Consider the following 14323-nt stretch of genomic DNA (forward strand, 5'->3'; position numbering starts at 1 on the left):
TAACATTAAATCTCCGACATCGCTGCGGCAGGAAAAAGATCCTACAACGCGTCCAACGACGACTGAAGAGAACTGTTCAAGGTGACAAAAGTGCAGCCCTTCTGCAATTTGCTGCTGATTTCAATGCTGGACCATCAACAAGTGTCAGCGTGCGAATCATTCAGCAAAACATCATCGATATGGGCTTTCGGCGCCAAAAGCCGGCTCGTGTATCCTTGATGACTGCACGACATAGAACATTACGCCTCGTCTGGGCCCGTCATCACTGGCATTGGACTGTTGATGACGGGAAACATTTTGCCTAGTTGGACGGGTCTTGTTTAAAACTATGTCGAGTGGATGGACGAGTGCTTGTATGGAGACAACGTAAATGAATCTATGGACGCTGCACGTTAACAGGGGACAGTTCAAGCTGGTGGAGGCTGTGTAAAGGTGTCGGACGTGTGCAGTTGGAGTGATATTGGACCCCTGATACGTCTAGATACGGCTCTGATAGAGCGTAAGTAAGCATCCTGTGTGACCACCTGCGTCCATTCAGCTCCGTCGAACATTCCGAGGGACTTGAACAAGTCCAGCAGGACAAAGATACACTCCGCACGTCTTGAATTTCTACAGCGTGTCTTTAGGAACACTCTTCTGAGTTTAAATACTTCCACTGGCTACCAAACTCATCAGACCTGAACATCATTCAGTATATCTGGGATCCCTCGCAACGTGCTGTTGAGAAGAGATCTCCATCTCCTTGTACTCTTACGGATTTGTAGACAGCAGTGCAGGATCATTGTGTCAGTTCCCTCCAGCAGTACTTCAGACATTAGTCATGTTGCGGTAGTTTTGCGTGCTCAGTTACCTGAATTGGTTAACAACCATTACTTCAAGAATGACTTAAGTTATTAAACAGTAAAACCTTGAACTAGCGGTATGATGAATTACTCTTCATTCAAGACAAATGAACTATAGTTATGGTTCACTGGTGTTGGGTAACCAGTCGAATGGGGCGAGAAATGGTAGCGACAAATGGACAGGTAAAAAATAATGGCTTGCTGTAATGGAAAGAAAGCAACATAATCAATAACAGCATTCAGACCGTCAAGAACAGCATGATATTTAGAAGGTACTTATGATTTCCATTATCGAAAGACTCAGAGGAATGTCACTACGTGTTTGCGTTCAGAATAAATGACGCCGGTGAACATAAACAGCTGAAAGTTCAAATTCAATGCGAGTCTCCCCTGATACCCTAATGATTCTCCTCTGCGACAGTTCCGGAGGAAAAGTTTCATATCCGTCGGTGTACTAGGTCTAAGTTAGTACACTCGGGCTCACTATCATGTTAAGGTCCTTCTCAAAGGTAACAGCGAAGCACGGACAGGCGGAAACGCACAAGAAAGAAAAGCATGAAGTGGAATTCTCCCGCTCTGAGCTTTGGCCAAGTAGCACATCTAAACCATGAGTGGAGATAACTGTCTGCACTACCTCGACCGCATACTGGACTCGCATTAGGGAGGACGACGGTTCAAACACCCGTCTAGCCGTCCTCCTTTAGGTTTTCCGTAATTTCCCTGCATCACTTCAGGCAAACACTGCGATGGTTCCTTTGAAATGGCACGCTAGATTTCCTTCCTCTTCCTACCCTAATCCGAGCTTGTGCTCCTCCTTCCTCCTGCAAACGCCTTCTCCGACGAGTCCGATCGCTTCACGGAAGTCAGAATACGTCATCGGTCGTCGCCCGGTGCCCACGAGATATACGGGTCCTCCAACGAACTTGTGACGTCACACTAGTAGGCTAGTCCGCCACAACGAACGCTCGGCTCCGTGCTTCGCGTATGGGAAATCGGTATTTAATTAGAAATTGTGCTATCGAGAACTTGCTTGCATTTAAACACGCAATCAAGATTTATTAAATTCGTCTGGAATAGTTACTCGCTCCCCGCCGGAGACATCTGATGGTACTCGTAAGACCCGCAGTATCACGTGTTGTGACGTGAGCTCCGCGATCTGTCTTTCTCGTGGGCGTTGTTGCCCTCTCTGAGCAAGGAAGTTAAACACGTATTGTGGGCTGTAGTAAAGATATATTCAAACCCACATGCTCGATTCCGCGTATTCGCACTAGTCAGTACAACTGGACTTGCAATGTAGATGGTTTTTCCAGTTCAGTCGGTATTTTTTAACCCTGTTGGCTGGTTCGAGATTTCTGCTGCTATCGTTTGACTGGTTTGTTTTCAAAGAACGTCTTTAGTGGTAAGAATGAGGCGATTGAGGCCTAAGAGAGAGAAAGAGAGAGAAAGAGAGAGAGAGAGAGAGAGAGAGACAGAGACAGAGAGAGAGAGAGGGGGAGAAGTTTCTCTGCACGAGTAGGAAGAGTTTGCGAGCGTAATGACTAGCGAGTGGACGGCTGTCGTGATTCCGCTGGGAGCAGAGGAGTGTGCGTGTGTGAAGGAAGGCACATGCTTAGACTTTCGCTACTTCGGGGGAAGAAGCAGGCACGCCATAGTCATCGAAAGTGAGGGGACTCGTTTCTATTTCACCCAGTGGAGTGTTCTTGTTCTAGAACCTCGTAGATCTGTGTTGTGAAGGTGATCTTTTATGAGTGGGACGAATATGATTAGCCCAGGTAGCGATTAAGTTTATTTGGCACGGTGGAAATAAGGCACGAACTGTAACCTGCTGTACTGGTCGATAAGGCCTTGTTGTTCTGGTAGTCAGGCCTGAGAACTGTGGTACGAGTAGCACAAAGGCAGGACCGGTCCAAGACGTGAGTAGACGTTAAGTAATTTCAAGTAAGACTAGTCTGTACAAGTTACTTTGTTAAAAGGTAGTCTTTTCTGTTACTGTGGCATCTCACTGTCTACAGTTAAATAGCGCACTGTAGTTTTTTTCTTTTTTGAGGACAGTGTGTACTGACACAGAGTAGGGATGTTCAAAAATATTCAAAGGTGTGTGAAATCCTATGGGACTTAACTGCTAAGGTCGTCAGTCCCTAAGCTTACACACAACTTAACCTAAATTATCCTAAAGACAAACACACACATCCATGCCCGAGGGAGGACTCGAACTTCTGCCGAGACCAGCCTCTCAGTCCATGACTGCAGAGCCTGAGACCGCTCGGGTAATCCCGCGCGGCGTGTAGGGATGACAGGAAATAGTAGAGGCTCTGAGCTCTGAGCGCTATGCGACTGAACTTCTGAGGTTATCAGTCAAATAGTAGAGAGCTGTCAGGTTAATATGTTGGTAACTGTTCTTGTTAAAGTGGATTTTTCAGACTGAATTTTCTTAGGTTACCTAAGAAAATTAATTGCGTGAGAACTGAAGCTGATTATTTCCTGCGTGAGCTTTGGTTAAATTATCTGTTATTAAGTGCTCTCTTAAATGCTTTTGGTAGACTGAATTAAACTGTGGAAATGTAATGGAAAGCGTTCGCCTGGAATTATAGTTTATGGATTATTGTAAAAGAACTGTCTTCTGGAATTGTCTGAGATTTTTTTTTTAATTTCTACTTGAAGGATTGAAATGAAACTTTGTTCAATGGAGATAGTTTAAAAGATGTTTTAATATTGTTATTTAAATTTTTTGGATATTGTCTTTGTATAAGCTCTTGTAGGTCAATATTAGAAAACGAAACAAAAGGATGTCAGTGTAAGATGGAGCTGATAAGCTAATGATTGCTGAATCTTATACGAAGGAAAAGAGTAATAATTGCCGTTATCAAAATAAATGAAATTGCAGGGCACATTATTGATTGTTCAGCCAATGTACACGAAGTCAAGAATTATTAAATTCGTCTAGGCTGAAAGTTAATAAACGATTGTAATAAGGAGTGTTCGAGTTTGGGAGTACAACCACTCCGCTCCACTTTCCCACTAAATACGTGCCTCTGCCTATCACTTTTTTCAGTTGTATCTGAAACGGGTTGAAAACATAGTTCTTGCCTAATAACGGTGTTTCTTTTATGATCCAACGATGAGTATCCAATCCCAAGCGGGATAATACGCCCATAGGCTTTAAGTCTGCAAATATGGAGAGTTTGGTGGCCAGCGGAAGTGTTTAAACTCAGAAGAATGTTCCTGAAGCCTCTATAGCATTTCTAGTGGTTTGCTCCACCAATGTCTGAGCATTAACCGAAAAATAATCCAGGGCGATTTATTGTAATTGTTCCTTAATTTAATCGGCCAGGTGTGGCATAATTTTGTCCTGCTTGAATTGCCCAAGTCCGTCGGAATGCACAATGGACACGAATGGAAGCAGTTGATCAGACAGGATCCTTACCCACGTGTGACCAGTCAGAGTTGTATCTACAAGTATCAAGGGTCCCATATCAGTCCAACTGCACACGCCCCACCCCATTTACAGAGCCTCCACCAGCTTGAAAAGTTCCGTGCTGACATTCACGGTCCATGGATTCATGAGATTGTCTCCATACCCGTACACGTCCCTCCTCACGATATAATTTGAAACAAGACCTGTCCGACCAGGCAACATGCTTACAGTCATCAACAGTCCAACGCCAGTGTTGACGGGCACAGGCGAGCTGTAATGCTTTGTGTCGTGCAGTCATCAAGGGTACACGAGTGGGCCTCTGGCTCCGAAAGCCCATATCGATGATGTTTCGATGATTGGTTCGCACACTGACACTTGTTGATGGTCAAGTATTGATATGTGCAGAAATTTTCGGAAGGGTTGCATTTCTCTCACGTCGAACGATTCTCTGCAGTCGTCGTTGGTCCCGTTCTTGCATGATATTTTTCCTGCAGCAGCGATGTCGGAGATTTGATGTTTTACCGGATCCCTGATTCTGACGGTACACTCGTGAAATGGTCGTACGGGGAAATTCTCCACTTCAGTACTACCTCGGGGACGATGAGTCCCATTGCTCGAGAGCCGGATATAGCACAACGTTCGAACTGACTTAAATTTTGATAACCTGCCAATTTAGCAGCAGTAACTGACCTAACAACGGCACCTGACTTGTTTTATATAGGCGTTGCCGACTGCAGCGCCGTATTCTGCCTATTTACATATCTCTGTGTTTGAATACTCAGTTTCTCTGTCGCTACAGTGTAAAAGATCATAGCAATCGTTCGTTATCATCTACGAATTAAGAAAGGTAACCAATGGAACAAGGCAGTCCTGTACATCGAAGTTTTGCGTTTAGTCTAAAGCGTAGACGTTTCGAATCCATAGTCTAAAGCGCAGGAATTTCAAATGCAAATTTAAACATGTTAGAGTATCCATATTGTGGACGTCTTGTACATTTTAATTCGTTCTCTTACTGTCTGATACCGGCACAGTGCTGTGTTTTTTGTTTGGACTTTGTAGCATGTTCAATGTTGATCTTTCTTGGCGGTGTGCGGCATCTGAACTGGCTTTGCTGGGCGCTGCTGTTTCTTTAGCGGGCTGCCTTAAAGCAGAGCTTTCGCCATCACACGACGCCGGAGCGCGTGCGGTTTGAAGTCCGATAGTCGGCTGCGCTACTCTGACGAACACTGCACGGTTTTATATCTGTGACACACTTCCCTTTTGCCGAGAGTAAAATGTGCAAAAAACAGGGCAGCTATCTCTCACAGCACGCTACTAACCCAGTATACACAAGAATAGGAAGGATGAAACACTGGCTAATAATTCCCTTCTTCGTGTCTCAAGTGGAGAATAGTGTTGGAAGTTGAAACACATATGTAACGCAGCAGCGATGGTGAGGCACGTTAAAATCTCTGACCAGAGAGCCATTTATCGTAGTTAGTCTGCGCTTGACCGCGCGAGTGTTGCGTGCAGTTCGCTAGTAGTAGTCGTGCAGTGCAGTGCAGTAGTAGTCGTCATGTAGAGCAGTTCGCTAGTTGTCGCTATGCAGAGCAGTACTCTGTCAGTAGTCGTTGCGAGCAGTAGCTCTGTTCAGTTGCGTGCAGTATATCCGTAATAGCAGTCGAGTGGAGTTGTGTGTGTGAGGAGTCGGCGAGCGTCGACATGGCATTCTGGTCAAGAGGCTAAATGAGGTATATTGTTAAGTAAGGTAATCAACAGATAATATAAAGTTTATTTATTGTAGTTAATCTCCAACAAGTGCCCCAATAATAATTTTTATTTCAAAAGCAGTTTTTACAAAACAAAATTTATTTCGTTGCACTTCCCATTTCATTCCACTTCTTTTAAAGAAAAATTTCAGTAAAATTACAAAAAAAAAGGGGGAATATTATTATTTGCAATGCAGTTCCTCCAAGCCGTGGCGAAGAATAAGAGCAGAAATTTGACATCCAGTTATACTGAGGTAAGACTTTAATTCTGATTGTTTTATACAGGGCCAAAGACCGATATTTCGGTGTAATTGAATTAACATTATCGGTGAGATTTTGTTGTCACTGAATTGACTTTAAGAACTTATATTTGAGTCAGATTGCGATTATCAGTTTTATTGTCATTAAATTTAATTGCTAGAGAGGTTACGTTTGGGTCCCATTTCTATTAAGTATTGTCATTTTCTTTAAAATTTCGGTGGGGAGGTTACACTTGGCGACACCCAGTCCAGGATCGTATTTCGTTGAGAGTCTTTTGAAAAACAGTCAGATATCTGCTCTTATTTGCTTAGTATAATTAGGATTTGGCGCTACGCTTTTACTAATCTTGTGACTTTCTTTCTACAGGTCAACGGCAATTCGTTGCTCTGTTGTATTTGTTTGTTGCCTTTCTGTATTTGTGCTTATTTCTTTTGTGAATAATTGTGACGATTGTGAAAATGCCGCGAAAGACTGTGAATAGTGTATCGCGAGGTATTTTGAATGAAATTACCGACTTAAACAGCGTGACCGATAGTAATTGTGACACGCAGTGTGATGATGACAATCCTGCGTTCACTAACAATCAGTGCATTACAACCATTAATAATGACTTTTATTTTAATGATGAACAAACGAACTCAGTTGTCTCTTCTGTTAATTTGACGACAATTGATGACGCGGGACGCTCCATTGCAATGAGCGCTACCCAGCTTAACACAACCGGTTTGGAAAATTCAAGTAACATACAAACAAATTTTTCGAATGAAAATGGTCAGTGTAGTGAAAGTACGACGGATTTATTTAATTCCGAAATAGGGACTGACAGTGTATGTTTAACTGGCAAATCTTTTTGTAAATTACAGAATGACCAAATGGTCACGCAAAACGAGACAATTCCAGATCGACCATTGAATAGCACAGAGAACAGAAATGCTAATTTTGAATCGGATCCAATTATGGCATTTTTGCGGCAAAATTTCAAACAGTTTAATGAAAAATTTAATAAAATTGATGAAAATTTCAAACAACAGAACGAAAAACAAGACAAACTTAGTGAACAGGTCAAACAACAGAACGAAAAACTTGACAATAATGACGAAAATCTCAAACAACTTAGTGAACAGGTCAAACAAGATAATGAAAAACTCAAACAACACTTAAATGAAAAATTAGACGACAATTCCAGACAGCTTAGTGAACAAATAAGAGCCGTTGCCGCGCAGTGTCAAGACACTAAGGAACAGTTGCGCACGGAAATTGAGGCTTGTTCACAAAAAAATAGCGAAGAAATTAAATCTGTTGCGCAAGAATTAAGGGAAATGCAAACAGCCGCAACAGAAACACTTAGAGCGGAAATTAGTACAGTCGCTAAACAATGCTCTGAAAAGGCTACACAATTACGCGACGAGTTTAAAACAATGACAGCGGAACTTTCGCGCACAATGGATGAAAAGATAGACGCAAAATTCGAGCAACAGAACTCTCAAATTAACGAACGTCTTAGTGTTCACATACAAAACAGTGATACGCGTTTCCGTAAATTTATTCAGGATCAAAACAAAGTAAAACGTCAAGTCATGGAAACAATCACGGCTCAGAGACAAGAAGACAAACGTAAAATGTTCGCGAAAGCGAAGACATACGTGGACAACAATATTGCCACAGTGTCCGACAAAATTAATACCATAGAACAGTTGAACGCGGAATTACGGGATGAAATTTCTGATCTTAAATCAAAAACAGATACACACACAGTAAATATGCAAACAGTGACCGACAGAGTCGAACAATTAGAACTAACACAGGATTGCGATGTCGTCAAAACTGACGTTAAAAAACTGAATGAAACTACGAGTAAATTGCAAAAACTGATTAATGCCACTGACACTAAAACCGATGATCAGGCAAAAATACTGACTGAAAAATATGATGAATTGGCCAGTCGTATTGATGCTATCGAAAGTGCTAATGACAATAAATTAGACGATACTTCACCGGTTTCATTTAATCAAACACCTGAATTTCAAAATTTACAGCAGACAATTAATGAGATCGATTCATCTAACAACACGTTACGTAGGAAGTTATCAAATTTACAACAAGAAGTAACAGAGATGAAAAACATTTCAGTTAATAACATGCCACAAAAGATGCCACTTTATGAACATGTGTCAGACTCACGCAGCGCGTATAATTTGGGTGATCTACAGAGAGTACGGGACTTAGATTCCGATCAACCACAGTTCAATAGATTCTCTTACGATCCTGAACCTGTTCCATCACACAGAGATGATAATTTCGACTACAAACATTTTCTGTCAGTGAGAAAGTTTAAGATTTTCAAAAACGATAGAACGCAGATTCACCCACTGGATTGGATTCAACAATTTAGCTTTGCTCTTCCACCGACTTGGCCTGTAGCACATAAACTTGAATTTATTTGCAGTTTTTTGGAAGGCGAACCGGCAACTCGTATGAGACCGATCGCGAGGCAATGCTATTCAGTAGAGGAATTTCAGAATGCTTTCCTGTCAGCGTACTGGTCGAAGACGACACAGCGCGGAATTAAAGACCAATTAATTAGCTTACCAAATTATGAGAACACAAATTTTCCCAGTGTTACGCAATTTTTTGAGCACATGGTGCAACAAAACCAGTACCTAAGTGAACCGTACAGTGAATCCGCACTGATACAATTATGCATCTCTAAATTACCATGGTCATTACGAGTGTCACTTCTAACGGGTCAGCAAAAAGAAAATATTTCAGCATTCAGAGATTTGTTACAGCTCTTGGAAGTACAACAATCTGATTATTCTTTTGTAAACAAAAACTTTTCGTGTAACAACCAAGGTCAACAACAGTACTACAATTATGATCAGGGACGTAATTTCAATCGGAAAGATAACAGACGCTTTAGGAACGACAACTACCAAAACTTTAATAACAGGCAAAATTCTAATTATCAATACCGTCAAAATTTTCAGCAACAGGAACAACACTTTAGTAACAATAGAGGTGTTTCACAACAACAACATCAAAACCAGCCGGTTAGCATACCTAACCAACAATGGAATACACAAGGTCAACCAGGCTTTAATGTTTCGCCGCGTGGACGTATAGTCCCTGGTCCAACAAGTAGTAACGCACGGGAGCAGAGAAACAACTATGTACAAAGAAGACAGTATTTCAATTCCCATCGCAATACACCGTATAGGAATGACTATTACGACAGACGTAAAAACAATGAGCATAATTACCAACATACGTTTAATAACAGTCGGTCTTACCAGCAACACAATAATCAACAAGAACATATTCTCATGAATGAACCCGACAGTAGGTATCATCCAGAGCGTAACACGTCTGGAAGAAGTAATAGGACAGTTCAAATAGTCGAAATGCCACAGAATCCTCCTAATAATAATAACACGTCAGATAGAATCTGACTAGATAATGTACAGGACGCATCTTCCAATAATACAAGCACTACCTTAGACACGCAAAATGTTGTTCACGAAAATGTAATTACTTTTGACGACATCAGAGACACTCTTTTACAGGAAAGACCAGTTATTCAGAAAACCATTTCACATCCTGTTATCGAAATTAAAATTGGTTCATCGAAATTCTCAGCAGTAATTGATTCCGGCTCACCTATATCAGTAATAAATGAAGAAGCTTTTAACGAGTGTAACAAAGAAAATACCTATCCGACATTACCTTTAGGCAAAACAAAAGTGAAAGGAGCAGTATCGAGTAAAGGAGTAGACGTTAAATTACAGACGCATTTATCATTTTGTATTGGAGGTCACACTTTCCACTCAAATTTTTGGATTGTTCCTTTATTGACAACAGACGTTATTTTAGGTACGAATTTTCTGGTACAACACAACGCAGTCACAGATTTTCAGAATTCTTATTTAATGTTAAAAGATGAAAATATACAATTGGCTTTAGAATTTCAGCACTCTTTATCTGCGGAAGAACAAACAATTAACCGCACAGAGGTCATTTCCGCAACATGTAACATAGACTGTAATCCCACATTGTTCACGGATACGTACGTACACAACTGTAATACTCCAGACGAAGCTGACTACGACGTAATACAAATGATTTCTGATAAGGTTAAAGAGAGCAGTGCAACTACAGACGACGAACGAACGCAATTACACAAAATTCTTTTACAGCAAGCTCCAGTTTTGGACAACATTCCTGGTACTATGTCCGGCTTTATGTATGAATTTCAAGTCAAACAGCACGATACATTTAAAGCTAAACATTATCCTATCCCATATATCCACAGAGAACAGGTTAAAAAAGAATTGCAGGATATGCTCGACCAAGGAATTATAGAACCAGCAGTTAGTCCGTACATAAACCCGCTACATATTGTCAAGAAAAAGGATGGCTCACTTCGCCTTGTACTAGATTCACGTCACATTAATGACATTATTATTAATGAAACAGATCGACCACAGACTTTAGAGGAATTTTTACAGAAATTTCATGGTACAGCTATTTATTCTACATTAGATTTGAAATCGGGATTTTGGCAAATTCAACTTCATCCGAACTGCAGAAAATACACAGCTTTTCTCTGTTTTGGCGACTGTTATCAATTTTGCAAATTACCGTTCGGCTTAACTATTTCTTCTGCAGCTTTTATTCGCGGTTTGAACACAATACTTCCGACAGAACTTAAGGACAGAATCACGACGTACGTAGACGACATTCTTATCGCAGAAGCTAACTGGTCCGAACACAATCTGATTCTTGAACAACTGTTACAAACTTTTCATGCACAAGGACTTACAGTTAATCTTCGTAAATCGCACTTTGGCAAAACTTCCATAAAATTTCTTGGACACGTAATTTCAGCAGAAGGCATTGTACCTGATCCGGAAAAACTTCAAGCTCTACATGACATTACCGTTCCTACGACGGAGAAGCAATTACGCAGTTTTTTGGGCTTAATTAACTTTTTTCGTAAATTTATTCATCACTCTGCTTTAGACACACCCAGATTATGCCAATTAACAGGTAAAAACACTATTTGGTCATGGGATAAGCAAGCACACTCTGAATTCATGAACCTGAAACATGCTTTGTTGAATGCTCCACTTTTATCGCACCCAGATCTTACCAGAAATTTTTCCATTGCTACCGACAGTTCCAACACCGCTTTAGGCGTACACATTTTCCAGGAAATAGAAGAAGATGGTTCAATAGTAATTAAAAACATCGCATTTGCAAGCCGCATTTTGTCACCTGCTGAACGAAATTACTCTGTTACAGAATTGGAAACATTATGTGTTGTATGGGCTTTCACGAGATTTAGGCACTTTCTTTATGGCAGACATACCACCGTTTACACAGACCACAGAGCGATACAATTTTTGCTTTCAGCTAAATTTACTCACGACAGATTAAGTAGATGGAAACTTTATTTACAGGAGTTTAATTTTACAATAGTTCACATTCCCGGCACACAAAATGTTATAGCAGACGCACTATCGCGTTCTCTCAGCAACAATGAGCAAGACGTAGCAACCAACTTCTGCAAAACAAATTTCAGTGTCATGTACATTCAGCAAGTTGCATTTGAAAACTTTATTTCATCGTCATTACAGGACATAGCAAAGGAGCAAAATAAAGACAATGTGTGGAAAAAAATTAAACACCTTTGGCAAGATAGGAATAATGTTACGATTAGAAATCATTACACTGTGCGCAATGACATTCTGTTTCGCCGCTCTCATCCTGACAGCAACAATTGGTTATTATGCATTCCTGACGAACTGGTTAACAAATTAATCTGGTACACTCATCTAAGTTACGCACATTACGGAGCACGAAAATGTTTTCTTATACTGAGACAGAACTGTTATTTTACCAACATGGAGAAACGTATTCGACGAGTTTTAGCGTCTTGTAAAATTTGCCAGAAAGCTAAATCAGACACCACTTCACACATTCCTCCTTTATATCCCATTATACCTGTTAAATTAAGACATATGGCCGCAGTAGATATTTTTGGTCCGATTCCGAGAACTAACAGAGGTTTTTGCTACATCTTTGTCGCTGTTGAGCTCACTTCAAAATTTGTTACTTTCACTCCATTACGCAAAGCTACTGCCAAAACTGTTTCGAAGGCATTTGTAAAACATTTTCTATCTCATGTAGGGCATGTGATGAGAGTAATTTCTGACAATGGATCTCAATTTCGTAGTACCGTATGGACACGCATGTTACGAGCCAGAAACATTTCTCCGATCTATATATCCAAGTACCACGCTTCTTCGAACCCCTGTGAAAGATTAATGAAAGAAATTGGTAAACTGTGTAGAATATACTGCCACAAAAGACATATTGATTGGGATACACACATACTCTCATTCCAAGATGTAATTAATTCCATTCCAAATGAATCCACTATGCTATCTCCGTCTGTTATACTGAAAAACGTTGAACGACCAAACAAAATTAAAGAATTAGTAAAATTCCCCAAATGTCGGCGACTAAGACACCACGAAATAATTGACATTGCGCAGAACAACATCAAACGTGCCGCAGAGCGCCGGAGAAGACAGCAAAAACAGGTTTGTACACGCCGCGACTTTCACGTTGGACAGAAGATATCAATACGTGCACACTATTTATCCAGTAAATTAAAAGGTAAGTGCAGTAAATTTGAACGTCTATACGCAGGTCCATATCGGATTCGCAGCATCCCTCACCCCAATGTTGTACACGTCGAAACTTTGAGAACCAGAAAATCGAAAGGCAATCACCATATCTCAAACATTAAACCGTTTATTGAATGAAGACACTTTATGATTCAACACACTATGATGCGATTTACTAATGCAATTATTTCACCTGACTAATTACTGATGATTATCGTATTTTTTCTTGGCAAGTGCCCGGCAAGGTAAGGTTAGCAGGTCGCTTTTCTTGTCGTTACACATCAGACCGTGCACATTTTCCACTTTTTTTGTGTATGATTATACTCCAGTTTTATTTGTATGCACTGTGAGGTAGTTAGGATATAACACACACCAGTCGGCTTTGACATTTTTTTTGCCTTGTGACATCTCAACATCGTGACTGTTTTACATTTTTTTGCTGCTGCATTGTGATATTCTCTGTACATTTTGGCTTTAAACACTGTCAATGTCTTTGACATATTACGTTTTCTGTCATGTTATGCTGTTTGCTTAATTGTGTCACCATAAACCAGTCATTATTTAGTGGGTATATGATTTAAATGCAGGACATTAATCTTTGTTCATCAATTTCAGAAAGGAATGATGATTCTAAGAAATAAATTTAACATAAATGGGAATTTCACCTACGGAATAAACGAAAGAAGATGCAATAACTTTATGAGGAAGAGTAAATGGATCAAGATTAACAAGCATTAACAAGAATATACTATACTCATCGTAGAATAGCAGTCTTAACTAATTTTTTCTTTCAGAATACAAGGTGATTGATGCAGGCTGTCAGACAGAACTACACATCTTAGTTTTAGTGATGAAATATGCTAGAGATAAGGAATAGTTGTGTAATGAGTAATGAAGTGATTTTTTGCAGATGATAATGAATACTGATGAATAATGATGAAGGAAATGGTATTATGAATAATGAAGTTTTTCTTTACAGGTGATGATAATAGTGAAGTTATGATGGTATTGATAATGAAGTTTTTTTCTTTACAGATGAGGATAATGTTGAAGTTATATTTAGGCTATGTAGTTCTTTAAGTATTTGTTGCAGTTTGCTTTGACAGCAGGTGTTACATTGCATAGTAGGATGACAGAAAGTTTTGGAAAGGACAGCTATGGAACACATTTTATACACATTTCACTACTTGTTAATTCGAAGTTCACTACTTTTCAGCATAGTGTGCATTTCTTCTTTCAGGTCAATAATCCATTTTGTATTTTTTCCAGGAGAAGCTTTTCATGATACTTACTAAATCTGTTAGTTATTATACCTGTTCTAGTACTTGCATTTTCATTTTTTACCCATTTGTGTTTATGATTTAT

This window comes from Schistocerca piceifrons, chromosome 4 (genome assembly GCF_021461385.2).
Source record: "Schistocerca piceifrons isolate TAMUIC-IGC-003096 chromosome 4, iqSchPice1.1, whole genome shotgun sequence".
NCBI classification, from domain to species: Eukaryota; Metazoa; Arthropoda; class Insecta; order Orthoptera; family Acrididae; genus Schistocerca; species Schistocerca piceifrons.